Source organism: Bos javanicus, chromosome 27 (assembly GCF_032452875.1).
Source record: "Bos javanicus breed banteng chromosome 27, ARS-OSU_banteng_1.0, whole genome shotgun sequence".
NCBI classification, from domain to species: domain Eukaryota; kingdom Metazoa; phylum Chordata; class Mammalia; order Artiodactyla; family Bovidae; genus Bos; species Bos javanicus.
The window spans coordinates 35,219,460-35,234,001 of record NC_083894.1 but is presented as its reverse complement, the minus strand read 5'-3'; the positions used below and the strand labels follow the sequence as shown (position 1 = coordinate 35,234,001).

The window sequence follows — 14,542 nt, the reverse complement described above, 5'->3', positions numbered from 1 at the left end:
ACTAACACACTGAGTGACGAGGGGTTTTTGTTTGTGTTCACGCACACATTATGCATCTTTTCAGGCCCTTCTAACCATGTTCACGGCTTTCATTACCACTTACAGTCTGATAATTCAAATTTGCATCACCAGTCGGAATCTTTCTTTTTTATTTCCACAAACATATATTCAATAACTTACTTAATATTTCCATTCAAATGTCGCAAAGACAACATACCCAAAAGATATCTTTCCTTTCAAGTCTATTTCCTGTCCAGCACTGTCTGTCTCAGAGAATGGGGTCACCATTTATTTTACTGTTCCAGACAGAAATCTTACAGTCATTTAACTTTTTCTCTCCTTTTCTCTCTACCTCAATACTCAATCCTGCATTAAACTAACTTTAAATGGACTGGGTCACCAGTTCCTTAAACTTCTTATAGCAATTTTTAATATCTCTATCTCTTTCAGTTCAGTTCAGTCACTCAGTCATGTCCCACTCTTTGCAACCCCAAGGACTGCAGCACACCATACCTCCCTGTCTATCACCAACTCCTGGAGTTTACTCAAACTCATGTCCATCAAGTTGCTAATGCCATCCAACCATCTCAGCCTCTGTCGTTCCCTTCTCCTCCTGCCTTCAATCTTTCACAGCATCAGGGTCTTTTCCAACGATTCAGTTCTTCACATCAGGTGGCCAAAGCACTGGAGTTTCAGCTTCAGCATCAGTCCTTCTAATGAATATTCAGGACTGATTTCCTTTAGGATTGACTGGTTTGATCTCCTTGCAGTCCAAGGGACTCTCAAGAGTCTTTTCCAACACCACAGTTCAAAGCATCAATTCTTCGGTGCTCAGCTTTCTTTATAGTCCAACTCTCACATCCATGCATGACTACTGGAAAAACCATAGCTTTGACTAGTTGGACATTTGTTGGCAAAGTAATGTCTCTGCCTTTTAATATGCTGTCTAGTTTGTTCATAGCTTTTCTTTCAAGGAACAAGTGTCTTTTAATTTCATGGCTGCAGTCACCATCTGCAGTGATTTTGGAGCCCAAGAAAATAAACGTCACTGTTTCCATTGTTTCCCCATCTATTTGCCATGAAGTAATGGGTCCGGATGCCATGATCTTAGTTTTTTGTTTGTTTTCATGATTAAGAGTTGAATATTTTATTGTTAAATTGTTTATTCTCCTGCAAGGGTATTGCTTCACTGTATAAAAACAGCACCAGCAAACACAGTATATTGCAAAATTAAGATAGTAATATTCTCCATTGGACACTATACAACTAACAAACTTTTCTCCACTGGCAGTTATTTCTAGTGGGAAGATAATTTTGACCAAATCCAGGGATAACTGTAAGCAAGTTACAAGTCATATAAGGTTTAAAATAACCATGTTATCCTTGAATTACATAATTTTTGTAATTAGTTTTACCAGAGATAATTTCAGGAATTCTGAATATTATAACTGGAGCCTAGTCTAAAAATCACAGGATGCTGTGGAAAAAGATGCACAGTGTTTATCTGAAGTCATTAGAAAGTTAAGGGGTATTTTCTTCAGGAAACATTGTTACAAGTAGTTTCTTTTGCTAAAAGTTGCTTTTTAAATATCTGCTGCTGCATCACTTTAGTCCTTTCTGACTCTGTGCCACCCCATAGACGGCAGCCCACCAGGCTTCCCATCCCTGGGATTCTCCAGGCAAGATACTGGAGTGGGTTGCCATTTCCTTCTCCAATGCATGAAAAGTGAAAAGTGAAAGTGAAGTTGCTCAGTTTCGTCCGACTCTAGCGACCCCATGGGCTGCAGCCTACCAGGCTCCTCCGTCCATGGGATTCTCCAGGCAAAAGTACTGGAGTGGGGTGCCATTGCCTTCTCCCTTTAAATATCTATACACCACTAATTTAAGTGGAACCCCTAAATAAACTACTTTGAAACAATTTAATCTAGCATAGTTGTCTTAAATTAGTGGTGGATAGATATTTAAACCACTAATTTAATCCACCACTAATTTAAGACAACTATGCTAGATTAAGTTGTTTCAAAGTAGTTTATTTAGGGGTTCCATTTTCACTCCTCAATAGATTTTATGTATTTCTCATATGCTTCCTCACTCATTAGTTCGTCTAGTTCTGAAGGGTTACTGAATGTCATCTTGATCAGCCAACCATCTTCATAACAAGACTTGTTGACAAGTCCTGGATTTTCTGCTAGAGCTTTATTAATTTCAGTTACTTCTCCTGATAGAGGAGAACAGATTTCACTAGCAGCTTTCACACTTTCCAAAGCACCAAACTCCTCTTGTTTGTTCAACTTTGTCCCAACTTCAGGCAGACTACAGTAAACAACATCTCCCAAAGCTTCCTGTGCAAAATTGCTGATTCCCACTGTTCCGACACCATTTTCTGTTGCTACCCATTCGTGTTTTTCTGTGAATTTCTGCACCAACAGCAGAGCAGGGCCGGTGCGCAGCTCCCAGACTGCACCCGCTCGCAGTCCCCAGGGCCGCGGCTGGGTGCGGAGATGGTGCGCAAGCTGCCGACCACGGCCCGCACGCTCCGCACCGCGCGCAGCGCCACGTTCGCACGCGATCTTAGTTTTTTGAATGTTGAATTTCAAGCCAGCTTTTTCACTCTCCTCTTTCACTTTATCAAGAGGCTCTTCAGTTCCTCATTGCTTTCTGCCGTAAAGGTGGTGCCATCTGCATATATGAGTTTATTGATATTTCTCCCGGCGATCTTGATTTTAGGCTTGTGCTTCATCCAGCCCAGCATTTCGCATGATGTACTCTGCATATAAGTTAAATAAGCTCTCTTATTCTATCTCTTTGCCATATGCCATATTTTCAAATAATCATCAGCTTCTATAGATCTTAATACATATCTTTGGGAGAACATATTATCTCTACTTGGTCTTTTCAAGAGCCACTCTCAGACTTCCCTGGTGGTCCAGTGGTTAAGGCTCCACGCTTCTAATGCAAGGAGTGCAGGTTCAATAACCGGTTGGAGAACTAAGATCCCACACGCTGCACAGGCAGCCACAAATCGAAAAAGGACCAGTCTTACTAATCAAACCTATTTTCCACATTTCAACTTTAATGGTTTTTACCCAAATGTAGCTATAATGCCATCATCTTTAGGCTTAAGACCCTTAAGCAGATGCTCATTTCATTTATGATAAATACGAAACACTAACTCCGGCCTAAGACTATGATAGAGCACACACGTGTGTCTTCAACCTGGCTGTGGCGCACCTTTCCCTTTGTTCTCTGTACCTCCACACACAGGTCTCCTTTTCAAGTCTCAAACGTGCCATTTTTCCTTCTGGATCAGATCCAGATCTTCGTAACCTCTGTCTGGGTTCCGCTTCTGCTTCTTCATTAGATTACGTCCTACTCTTTCCTCAGATTTTATCCCCACATATCACTTCCCCCCAAAAGCGTTTCCAACCTTCAGTCTGAATCAAGTTCCTTGGATACACTCTTAGAGATTGCTTCCAGTGTTTCCTTTGCAACGTAATATTGCAAAGCAACACACACATCATTTAAATGACCTGCTTTATTCCTTCTTACTGCTGTCAACGCCATGATTTTAGGAAGCATATCTATTTTGTTTTCTGCTGTATCCCCACTGCAGACTACAATGTCTTCAACATAGCAGAAGTTCAATATTAAACAAAATCTGCTATTTAACATTTTACTTTGGATATATTTACTTTCAGCCAAGTACAAGTGCTACCAGTATCATACCCTTGAGAGGATTAGTCACTGTTGAGGCATTAAAGGTTCAGTGGTGGGTGGGGAATAAATTTGCTTCCTCTTTTTTAAATCTAGCTTGAGTGGCTTGTAGGATCTCAGTTCTCCAACAAGAGATTGAGCCCAGGCCATGGCAGTGAAAACACTGAATCCTAAGGACTAGACCTCCAGGGAACTCCCTGAATTTTCTTCCTGTTTCAGAGATGTACCTCCCTCCCATCACACAGAAGACTACCCTTTGTGAAATTATCTCCACTGTCCAAAGTAGGGTGTTATAGACTGTCTCTTGTATGAATTAAGAACCAAAAAGTGGATATTGTTTGCTAGACATATGTCCCCCTAACACAGGAATCAATCAATAAGTCTCTATTTTATTTCAAAGTCTATGCCCTATTGCAGTTGCTCAATGAAAAGGAAATATTAGCACTATTTACCTTTTGAGGATTCGAAATATATGAATATGTTCGTGGTAACATTTGCCAGGATTAGAAAAAGAGAGCTGAGAGTTCTTAATGAACCTGCGGGGCTTGGGGATTCCCTTGTAGCTCAGTCAATAAAGAATGTGCCTGCAGTGCTGGAGACCTGGGTTCGATTTCTGGGTCAGGAAGATCCCCTGGAGAAGGAAATGGCAACCCACTCCAGTGTTCTTGCCTGGAGAATCCCATGGACAGAGGAGCCATGCAGGCTACAGTCCATGGGGTTGGTCAGACATGAGTTAGTGACTAAACGACCACCACCACCAATGAACCTGTGAGCTAATCAAGACAAAATGTCCCAGGGGCAGCAGCAGATAGGTGTGTAAATAAAAACATGAACATTAAGAAAATCTAGCAAAGCAGTACTAAGCAAATGAAGCCACCCTCCCCCTAAAGGCTTTGTTTTCTAAGGAGCTAAGCTGGGGAGACTGTTCTGCCAGGGAGTCCATCAGGGAAGGAGAATAGTGTTCACATCAGTCCTGTGGGTCAGCAACGATGGTACCTAATTCTACAAAGGGAGTTAGAAGAATGTCATCTTTGGAAATCTCTTCAAATGCCTGGTTGGTACTTCCCCTTATGTTCCTTACATCCCCCTGTTGTGAATGCTTTAGTAATTCTCCCAAGGTGACACCACTGTGATGCTCAGTGAGTCAGGAAAATGTCTGACTGGAGAAACCAAACTTAAGGATGTCGCAGAGGTTGTTTGTGATGAAACCTTTGAGGGGATGTGCTTAGTCTCAAGCCCAGAGAATTACTAATTTATTTGCATCTTATTTTTCAAACAGAGATGGACTGTATAATACAGATCCCTGTGGCAAAGGGTAGAGATATAAAGATAAGACATTTAAGAAAATCTGACCAATTATTGGCTGACCACCAAATTTTATTGACCCCAGGTGTGACCTATAGGAAGCTAGATTTAAAAATGCAACCAAGAACTTCAAAATAAACAGGAGAAGACAACTCATAAGCCACACACTAGAGAGAAGACAGAATGCACAGATTTAGTGCAGGGAAGTTGCTAAATAAATAAGCACCAATTAAAAACAAAACAAAGCAAAAAACCCATAAGCCAGTAAGAACAAACCTTGGGGGACAGAGGGATCTGATACCAGAATTGAAACATTATATTACCTATATGTCCAGTTTTCAACAAAAAAATTACGAGAAATGCAAGAAAACAGGGGAATATGTCACATACATAATTGAAAGAAAGAACCAGCAGAAAATGTCCCTGAGAGTACCCAGGTTATGGACTTAGTAGACAAAGGTTGTCAATCAGCAATTATAAATAAAATTTGTTTAAAGAACTAATAGCAATAATGTGTGATCAAATAAAGAACATCAGTATAAGGGCAATTAAAAACAAAAGTAGAAATTTTGGAACTGAAAAGTATAATAAGGGAAACAAATATTACCTAGAGGGGCTCAGCAACAAATTTGAGCTGGCAGGAGAAAAAAATCAGTGAACTTGAAGATAAGTCAATAGATATTATCCAGATTTCAAAGGTAGGGGAAAAAATGAAGAAAAAATAAACAAAGTCTTAGAGACTTGTTGGAAATCATCAAGTGTATTCACATAGGCTTAATGAGACCCCAGAAAAAGAACCAAGAAAAAAACAGAAAAATATTAAAGAAAGTAATGATCAAAATTTCTCATATTTGATAAAATATTAATCTACATTCAAGAAGCTCAACAAACTCTGAGTAGAATAAACTCAGGGAGAACCAAGCCTAGACATATCACAGACATTGATGAAATCAAAGAAAAAGAGAAAATCTTGAAAAGATTAAGAGAAAAATGACATCACAGATAAGGGATCTTCACAGAGTTTAGACTGATTTCTCAGTGGGAACCATGGAGACTAAAAAGCCCTACAGGATGACATCTTCAAAGTTTTGAAAGAAAAGTCCTGTAAACCAATACTTGTATATTTAGCTACACTTTAAAAAATTTAGGGAGAATTTATGCCCTTTTAAGAAAAGTAAAAACAGAGAATTTATAGCTGTAGAAAACAGTAAAAGAAGGCCTTATGGCTGAAATGAAAACACATTAGATGGTAATTCAAATTCACACAAAAATGTAAAGAGCACAAACAGAAGTAATATAAAAGTATTTTGAAAGACATTGTAAACATATTTTTGTTTATGGCACTTTTTATCCAACCTATTTTGAAAGACAGTTGCATAAAGCAATCATTATATGACCATTTTTTAGCTGCATAATACATAAAAACCTATTGGAACAAAATTTTATATATTATTAAAATAAAGTTTATATTAATCCTAAATAGATCCCTTTTAATTAGTTTGCTAAATATAATCACCAGAACAATTACTCATTAGGAAAGTCATGTCTGACTCTTTGCGACCCATGAATTGCAGCATGCCAGGCCTCCCTGTCCATCACCAAGGGAGTTATATACTTTTTAATTAATTATTAAAATGAATCAAAAGAATGTCTCAAGGTTATAAAGATCTTTTTTTTTTTTTTGGTTATAAAGATCTTACTAGACCCACTCCAGTAATACACTTTTTAAGATAACAGGATTAGCCAGAGGGTTTTCAGGAAGGAGAAACAGTCCTCAGGCAGGATAAATTATTGTTATATAATCCTTCAGTTAAGTTCAGTTCAGTTGCTCAGTCGTGTCCGACTCTTTGTGATGCCATGAACCACAGCACGCCAGGCCTCCCTGTCCATCACCAACTCCCAGAGTTCACTCAGACTCATGTTCATCGAGTCAGTGATGCCATCCAGCCATCTCATCCTCTGTCACCCCCTTCTCCTCCTGCCTCCAATCCCTCCCAGCATCAGAGTCTTTTCCAATGAGTCAACTCTTCACATGAGGTGGCCAAAGTACTGGAGTTTCAGCTTTAGCATCATTCCTTCCAAAGAAATCCCAGGGCTGATCTCCTTCAGAACGAACTGGTTGGATCTCCTTGCAGTCCAAGGGACTCTCAAGAGTCTTCTCTAACAACACAGTTCAAAAGCATCAATTCTTCGGCACTCAGCTTTCTTCACAGTCCAACTCTCACATCCCATACGTGACCACTGAAAAAACCATAACCTTGACTAGACGGACCTTTGTTGGCAAAGTAATGTCTCTGCTTTTCAATATGATATCTAGGTTGGTCATAACTTTTCTTCCAAGGAGTAAGTGTCTTTTAATTTCATGGCTGCAGTCACCATCTGCAGTGATTTTGGAGCCCCCAAAAATAAAGTCTGACACTGTTTCCACTGTTTCCCCATCTATTTCCCATGAAGTGATGGGACCAGATGCCATGATCTTCGTTTTCTGAATGTTGAGCTTTAAGCCAACTTTTTCACTCTCCTCTTTCACCTTCATCAAGAGGCTTTTTAGTTCCTCTTCACTTTCTGCCATAAGGGTGGTGTCATCTGCATATCTGAGGTTATTGATATTTCTCCCGGCAACCTTGATTCCAGCTTGTGCTTCTTCCAGCCCAGCATTTCTCATGATGTACTCTGCCTATAAGTATAATCCTTAGTAGAGTTTAAACTGAGTTGTTTGTTGTGTAATCATCAGTTCTGGGCTTTAGTGGATACTTCTTTTGATGTGAAAATAAGTGAGGGTCATTGAGCTTGATAAAGGCAGGAACAGCATTTTGTCCTCAACCCACAGTTTTTCCATCAGTCCACACTCTAGGATTTACAACTTGTTCCATTAAAAAGAGCTGGTTCCATATTCATGAAAACAGAGGCCCGGACCTTGTTCAGTATATCCCTCCCCAGAAGGGGTGAGGGAGACTCTGGCATGATTAGAAACTCTTGAACATAGCACAGAGTCCCAGTTGTAGCTTAAAGGATGACTGAAATAATAGCATTTGGCTGATCCTGACAGTTCCATTACAGTAGTGGATTGGGAGGAAAGTAGGCCAGGGGGCTTCAGTGAGCCCAGAGAAAGTTGCCCCAGTGTCCAAAAGAAATTGACTGACTGGCCCCCCACAGTTACTAATACCTGGGGTTCCTCAGGTGTAGTTAAGATGGGAGTTTGTGTGGGGACCCCCAGGCACCTTCAATCCCAGTTGTCTTAAGAGTCTGACCCCTGGGGCCTACACCTTGGAGGACAGTTTACTCTCCAGTATGGTTCTTTGCAGATCGGACCTGGAGCCGGGGGCAGCTTAGATGCTGGAGAGAGCAATCCTGCTTGAGATGCCCCTCCTTTCCACAGTAATAAGTCCATCCTTTTTCATCTGGATTCCTCCAGGCATTTTTCCTCAGGCTGTTTCAGAGCAGATCTAATGGCCATTGTTGGGGCTTCAGTCTTTTGCCTGGTTCTTTTTTCCTATTATCTTCCTCATCATCTCTACCGTAACATATTGTCTGAGCCAACTGCACCAGTTTTTCTAAAGATTGATTTGGTCCAAACGCCTGTTTTCATAACTTATGGCAGATATCTAGAGCTGACTGAGTGAGAAATCTATCTTTTAAGATCATTTCTCTCTCTATAACTCTGAGATCAATGTCAGTAAACTTGTGGAGAGCCTCCCATAGTCCATCTAGGAATTTACGAGGAGTTTCCTTCTCTCCCTCTTCTATGTCAGCCAACTTAGCATAGTTGGCTTAGCGTGTGCTTGCTTAAGTCCTTCAAGAATACATCCAGCAAAGTGACTCTGTTATTGGAACCCTTGGCTCCCAGTAGGAAGGAGTACTATTTCGTGTTCCCTCTTTCCGCTTCTCTCACGTTCAAGCCATTTTTCTCCAAAAATAGTTGCTTCCCCCAAAACTCGAGTTCTTGAGTCAGGAGTCAGTGTCTGTACCAAGACATACATTACATCTCTCCAAGTAAGCTCATAAAGTTAGTCCCATGAAGGCTTCTCTGTGCTTTTTGGATTCTCTAGATAGTCTCGACCACAGCTGGTACTGTTTGAATTTCTACCGAGACAGAGGCAACCCCTCCTGGAAGGGTGCCCTAACTCTCAGCCTGTTCAGTTGGGAGTCCCAGATAAAGGGGTGAGGTATGAGAACAGGAGGCAGCTGAAGGTTTCACACCCAAATCTGCATCTTTAGGACGTAAGTCTGGCATGTCTCACAGAGAGAAAAAGAGCAACACATATGTCACTTCCACCAATTTCCTTTATTTTCTACAGAACTGACCTAACTGTAATAATTGAGATCCTTCAACAGGTCAGCATTCCCTGTCTTCCAAAGAATACTGTGCCCATTCAGTATCACAGAAGATGATCAGGCATATCTTTTTAAATTCTGGGGATCAAACTTGTCCCAGCTTTTTTTAAAAATACATTTTAAAGGACTGGTTCTGGAACTGCTAGTTCCCATCTGTAAGAGAGAAAAAAGCAGCATCCACAGCCGTGGCTTCCCTCCACCAGAGGAGTCCCTCTCCGCTCTAGATGGAGGTGTAGACAGACTCTCCACTGAAGCTTTCCTTCCCTGATCGGACTTAGTCTGTCCCTTACTGACGCAGGCGTCTTACTTGTCCCTCCTGGTTCTACCACCGAGGGGGGGGGGGGGGTGGAGATGCACCAGGACTAGACCTGGTGGCATCCCAGACTGATTTAGTTCCATACCACCAAGACCTTGGTTTGACTTGCCAGAGTAATTTCCCAGGATGTTTCCCAAACTAGGACTCCTAGGGGAAACATCCATCTTACGTATGCCAGGGCACATTCCTGAGTATAGTCCTGACTGCTGTAGAAAGGGTGAGTCATAAGGGACGAACAACAACCAAGATGTCCCTTCTGGGTGTCACCACGCCAGCATATGTGATAGCAAAAGAGGTTGTGGAAGGTTGGCCAGCAAGAAAAGAGTGATTTTTGTTCTCGAGCTACTAGGACCAACCCTTCCAGTTCATTTCCACAGATTCCACAAAAAGAGTATCCAAGGAATTGAAACAAAGGCCATCAGAGAGTCTCCTCTAGTCCACTAAGAGCTAGTGCTACCAAAGGAAGAAGCCCATTGCATTTTCCAACCTGACCAGATCCTGCAATTCCTGATCTGTGTCCTCAAAAACCTCATGGTCACCAGCATTGCTTCTATCCATATAGATAGGAGACACAGCCATGACAAAGACTCACATTCAGGTCACTGGTCCCTGAGGCAGGCAGTCAAGAGAGTAACCTCTAGCCTGAGAGATGTTCCTGGAGCTAGAATTCTGCCTCACTCCCAAACATGCTCTTAGTAACTTTCTAGCAAGGCTTGCCTAGTCTAGAAAGGCTAAGCACTTCCATACATGGGGTCTAAGTAAAAGTGCATAGTAACATCATGGATCGCAATTCCCTTGAAAGTCTATGATCTGACAAATTAGGTTAGTCTTTCTAATCCCCCATGCAATTATGAAATGGTCAAAGAGAGCAGGAAAAGCTGACCGAGAAAGGAAAGTTCAATCCACACACTTTGCCCATTTCTGGTCGCTCCCCTAGCAGGGACCCCCGACAAGGCTCCTCTTATTGAGGGCTGCCTTCAGTCATTAGGAGGCACTGCAAAACCACAGAGCAGGGCTCATCACTTACTCAGTGCAGGGCACGTCATTCATTCACACAAGCACACAGTAGAGTTAGTAAAGCAGAAAATGTGCATACTGAGAAAGCAGAGAGGCTAGAGCTCGAAGTGTTCTTACCTTGTCCTGAAGATTCCGGATGAGCTCCCAAGATGATAGCTTACAGTAAATGATGTCAGATTATTGATCCCAAAAGAAGAAATTTTACCTTTGGGACCAGGGACCAGCCTTGATCACTCAAGAGCTTTTGTGTTGCAGAGTTTGATTAAAGTAAGAAAAGGGACAGAGAAACTTTCTGACATAGACATCAGAAGGGGGACAGAGAATGCCCCCCAAGGTAGTCTTATCAAGGCCTTATATACTTTTTTCAGACCCACACATCTTAAATTAACAAGTTTAGAACAAACAAACAAACAATCCACTCCCATAATATGCATTTTAAGATGACAGAATTAGTCAGAAGGTTCTTGTTAAGGAGAAACATGTTCTTGAGCAAGATACATTGTTACATTGACTAAGACAAAGAAATGTAGAAAAGAACATTTGTCCTTTTCCCCTTGAGAGCCCCAGACCCCTTTCTCCTCCTCAGGAACCCTGGACTTCTTATCAACCTACCTAGGAATTGACTCCCTCAAATGGGTAAAAATCATCAAAATACAGGCTATCTACAAGACACACACTTTAGACTAAAAAACATAAGCTGGAAGTAAAAGGATGGAAAAAGATAATCTATGCAAACAGTAACTAAAAAAAAACCAGAGTCATGATACGAATACAAGAAAATGGACTTTAAGATTTTAAAAAAATGCATTACTATAGATAATGAAGGATGTTTCATATCCCTAAGAAGTTCAATACACAAAGACGATTATAGAATCATATTAAACATACATAGATTTAAGCACAGAGCTCCAAATATATGAAGGGGAAAAAAAAAGACAGAATTGAAGAAGCAAACAAGGAACTTATATCAAAAAATAAAAAGTCATGTGACTTCAACACCCACATGCAATAATGAAAATTACAGCTAGGCAAAAGAGCAAAGAGGAAAAAGAATATTTTAATAACATTATAAACCAACTCGTTGTAACAGACATTTCTGGAACACTTCCAACAGTAGCAGAAAACATTTTTCTCAAGGTAAGACCATAGGATAAGCTATAAAACAAGCCCGAATAAGTTTAAAAGGGTTGAAATTATAAAAAATATGTTTTCCAGCCACATTAGAATTAAATTAGATATCAACAAGGGAGGAAATCATAGAAATTAACAACTGTGTGAAAATTCTAAAGTTCTTAGAAATAACCAATGATTCAAATAAGAAAGCATGTGGAAAATTGCAAAATACTTGTAACAGAATAAAAATGAAAATGCAAAGTATCAAAACTTACAGGAAGCAACAAATACATTGCTTACAGGAAATGTATTGCTATAAATATATATGTAAACAAAAGAAGAAAGATCTTAAATGAATAACCTAATTTCCCATCTTAAAAATTTCGAAATAAGGAATAAACAAAACTCAAAGCAAACCAAAGGAAAAAAAGAATAAAGTGTGAGTGGAGTTAACAAAACAAAAAATTAAAATAATGATAGAGAAAAAGCAATGAGACCAAAGATTATTTTTTTAAAAGATCAACAAAATTAATACACCTTTGGCTAGACTCATCAAGAAAAAATAAAGAAGATTCAAATTGCTAAAATTAGGGGTGGCAGAGGGATGTCATCACTGACTGTGGAGTAACAAAGGGTGATGAAAGAATATTGTGAATGGTCATTTGTCAACATGTTAGATAACCTCAGTGAAATGAGAAAATTTCTACAAAGACAAAAGCAAACAAAACAACTCGAGAAGAAGAGAAAATCAGAAACAACCTGAGATCAGATCAGATCAGTCGCTCAGTCGTGTCCGACTCTTTGCGACCCCATGAATCGCAGCATGCCAGGCCTCCCTGTCCATCACCAACTCCCAGAGTTCACTCAGACTCACGTCCATCGAGTCAGTGATGCCATCCAGCCATCTCATCCTCTGTCATCCCCTTCTCCTCCTGCCCCCAATCCCTCCCAGCATCAGAGTCTTTTCCAATGAGTCAACTCTTCGCATGAGGTGGCCAAAGTACTGGGGTTTCAGCTTTAGCATCATTCCTTCCAAAGAAATCCCAGGGCTGATCTCCTTCAGAATGGACTGGTTGGATCTCCTTGCAGTCCAAGGGACTCTCAAGAGTCTTCTCCAACACCACAGTTCAAAAGCATCAATTCTTCAGCGCTCAGCCTTCTTCACAGTTCAACTCTCACATCCATACATGACCACAGGAAAAGCCATAGCCTTGACTAGACGAATCTTTGTTGGCAAAATAATGTCTCTGCTTTTGAATATGCTATCTAGGTTGGTCATAACTTTCCTTCCAAGGAGTAAGCGTCTTTTAATTTCATGGCTGCAGTCACCATCTGCAGTGATTTTGGAGCCCAGAAAAATAAAGTCTGACAGTGTTTCCACTGTTTCCCCATCTATTTCCTATGAAGTGGTGGGATCAGATGCCATGATCTTCGTTTTCTGAATGTTGAGCTTTAAGCCAACTTTTTCACTCTCCACTTTCACTTTCATCAAGAGACTTTTGAGTTCCTCTTCACTTTCTGCCATAAGGGTGGTGTCATCTGTATATCTGAGGTTATTGATATTTCTCCCGGCAATCTTGATTCCAGTGTGTGTTTCTTCCAATCCAGCGTTTCTCATGATGTGCCCTGAATATAAGTTAAATAAACAGGGTGACAATATACAGCCTTGACGAACTCCTTTTCCTATTTGGAACCAGTCTGTTGTTCCATGTCCAGTTCTAACTGTTCCTTCCCGACCTGCATACAGATTTCTCAAGAGGCAGATCAGGTGGTCTGGTATTCCCATCTCTTTCAGAATTTTCCACAGTTTATTGTGATCCACACAGTCAAAGGCTTTGGCATAGTCAATAAAGCAGAAATAGATGTTTTTCTGAAACTCTCTTGCTTTTTCCATGATCCAGCGGATGTTGGCAATTTGATCTCTGGTTCCTCTGCCTTTTCTAAAACCAGCTAGAACATCTGGAAGTTCACGGTTCACATATTGCTAAAGCCTGGCTTGGAGAATTTTGAGCATTATTTTACTAGCGTGTGAGATGAGTGCAATTGTGTGGTAGTTTGAGCATTCTTTGGCATTGCCTTTCTTTGGGATTGGAATGAAAACTGACTTTTTCCAGTCCTGTGGCCACTGCTGAGTTTTCCAAATTTGCTGGCATATTGAGTGCAGCACTTTCACAGCATCATCTTTCAGGATTTGGAATAGCTCAACTGGAATTCCATCACCACCGCTAGCTTTGTTCGTAGTGATGCTTTCTAAGGCCCACTTGACTTCACATTCCAGGATGTCTGGCTCTAGGTCAGTGATCACACCATCGTGATTATCTGGGTCATGAAGATCTTTTTTGTACAGCTCTTCTGTGTATTCTTGCCATCTCTTCTTAATATCTTCTGCTTCTGTTAGGTCCATACCATTTCTGTCCTTTATTGAGCCCATCTTTGCATGAAATGTTCCTTTGGTATCTCTGATTTTCTTGAAGAGATCCCTAGTCTTTCCCATTCTGTTGTTTTCCTCTATTTTTTTGCATTGATCACTGAAGGCGGCTTTCTTATCTCTTCTTGCTATTCTTTGGAACTCTGCATTCAGATATTTATATCTGTCCTTTTCTCCTTTGCTTTTTGCTTCTCTTCTTTTCACAGCTATTTGTAAGGCCTCCCCAGACAGCCATTTTGCTTTTTTGCATTTCTTTTCCATGGGAATGGTCTTGATCCCTGTCTCCTGTACAATGTCACGAACCTCATTCCATA

At 40.6% G+C, this 14,542-nt stretch overlaps 1 pseudogene; it reads right to left on the bottom strand.

Moving 5' to 3' along the window:
* Positions 1-2,033: 2,033 nt before the first annotated feature.
* Positions 2,034-2,584, bottom strand: LOC133240111 (glycine cleavage system H protein, mitochondrial-like; annotated as a pseudogene).
* Positions 2,585-14,542: the final 11,958 nt, after the last annotated feature.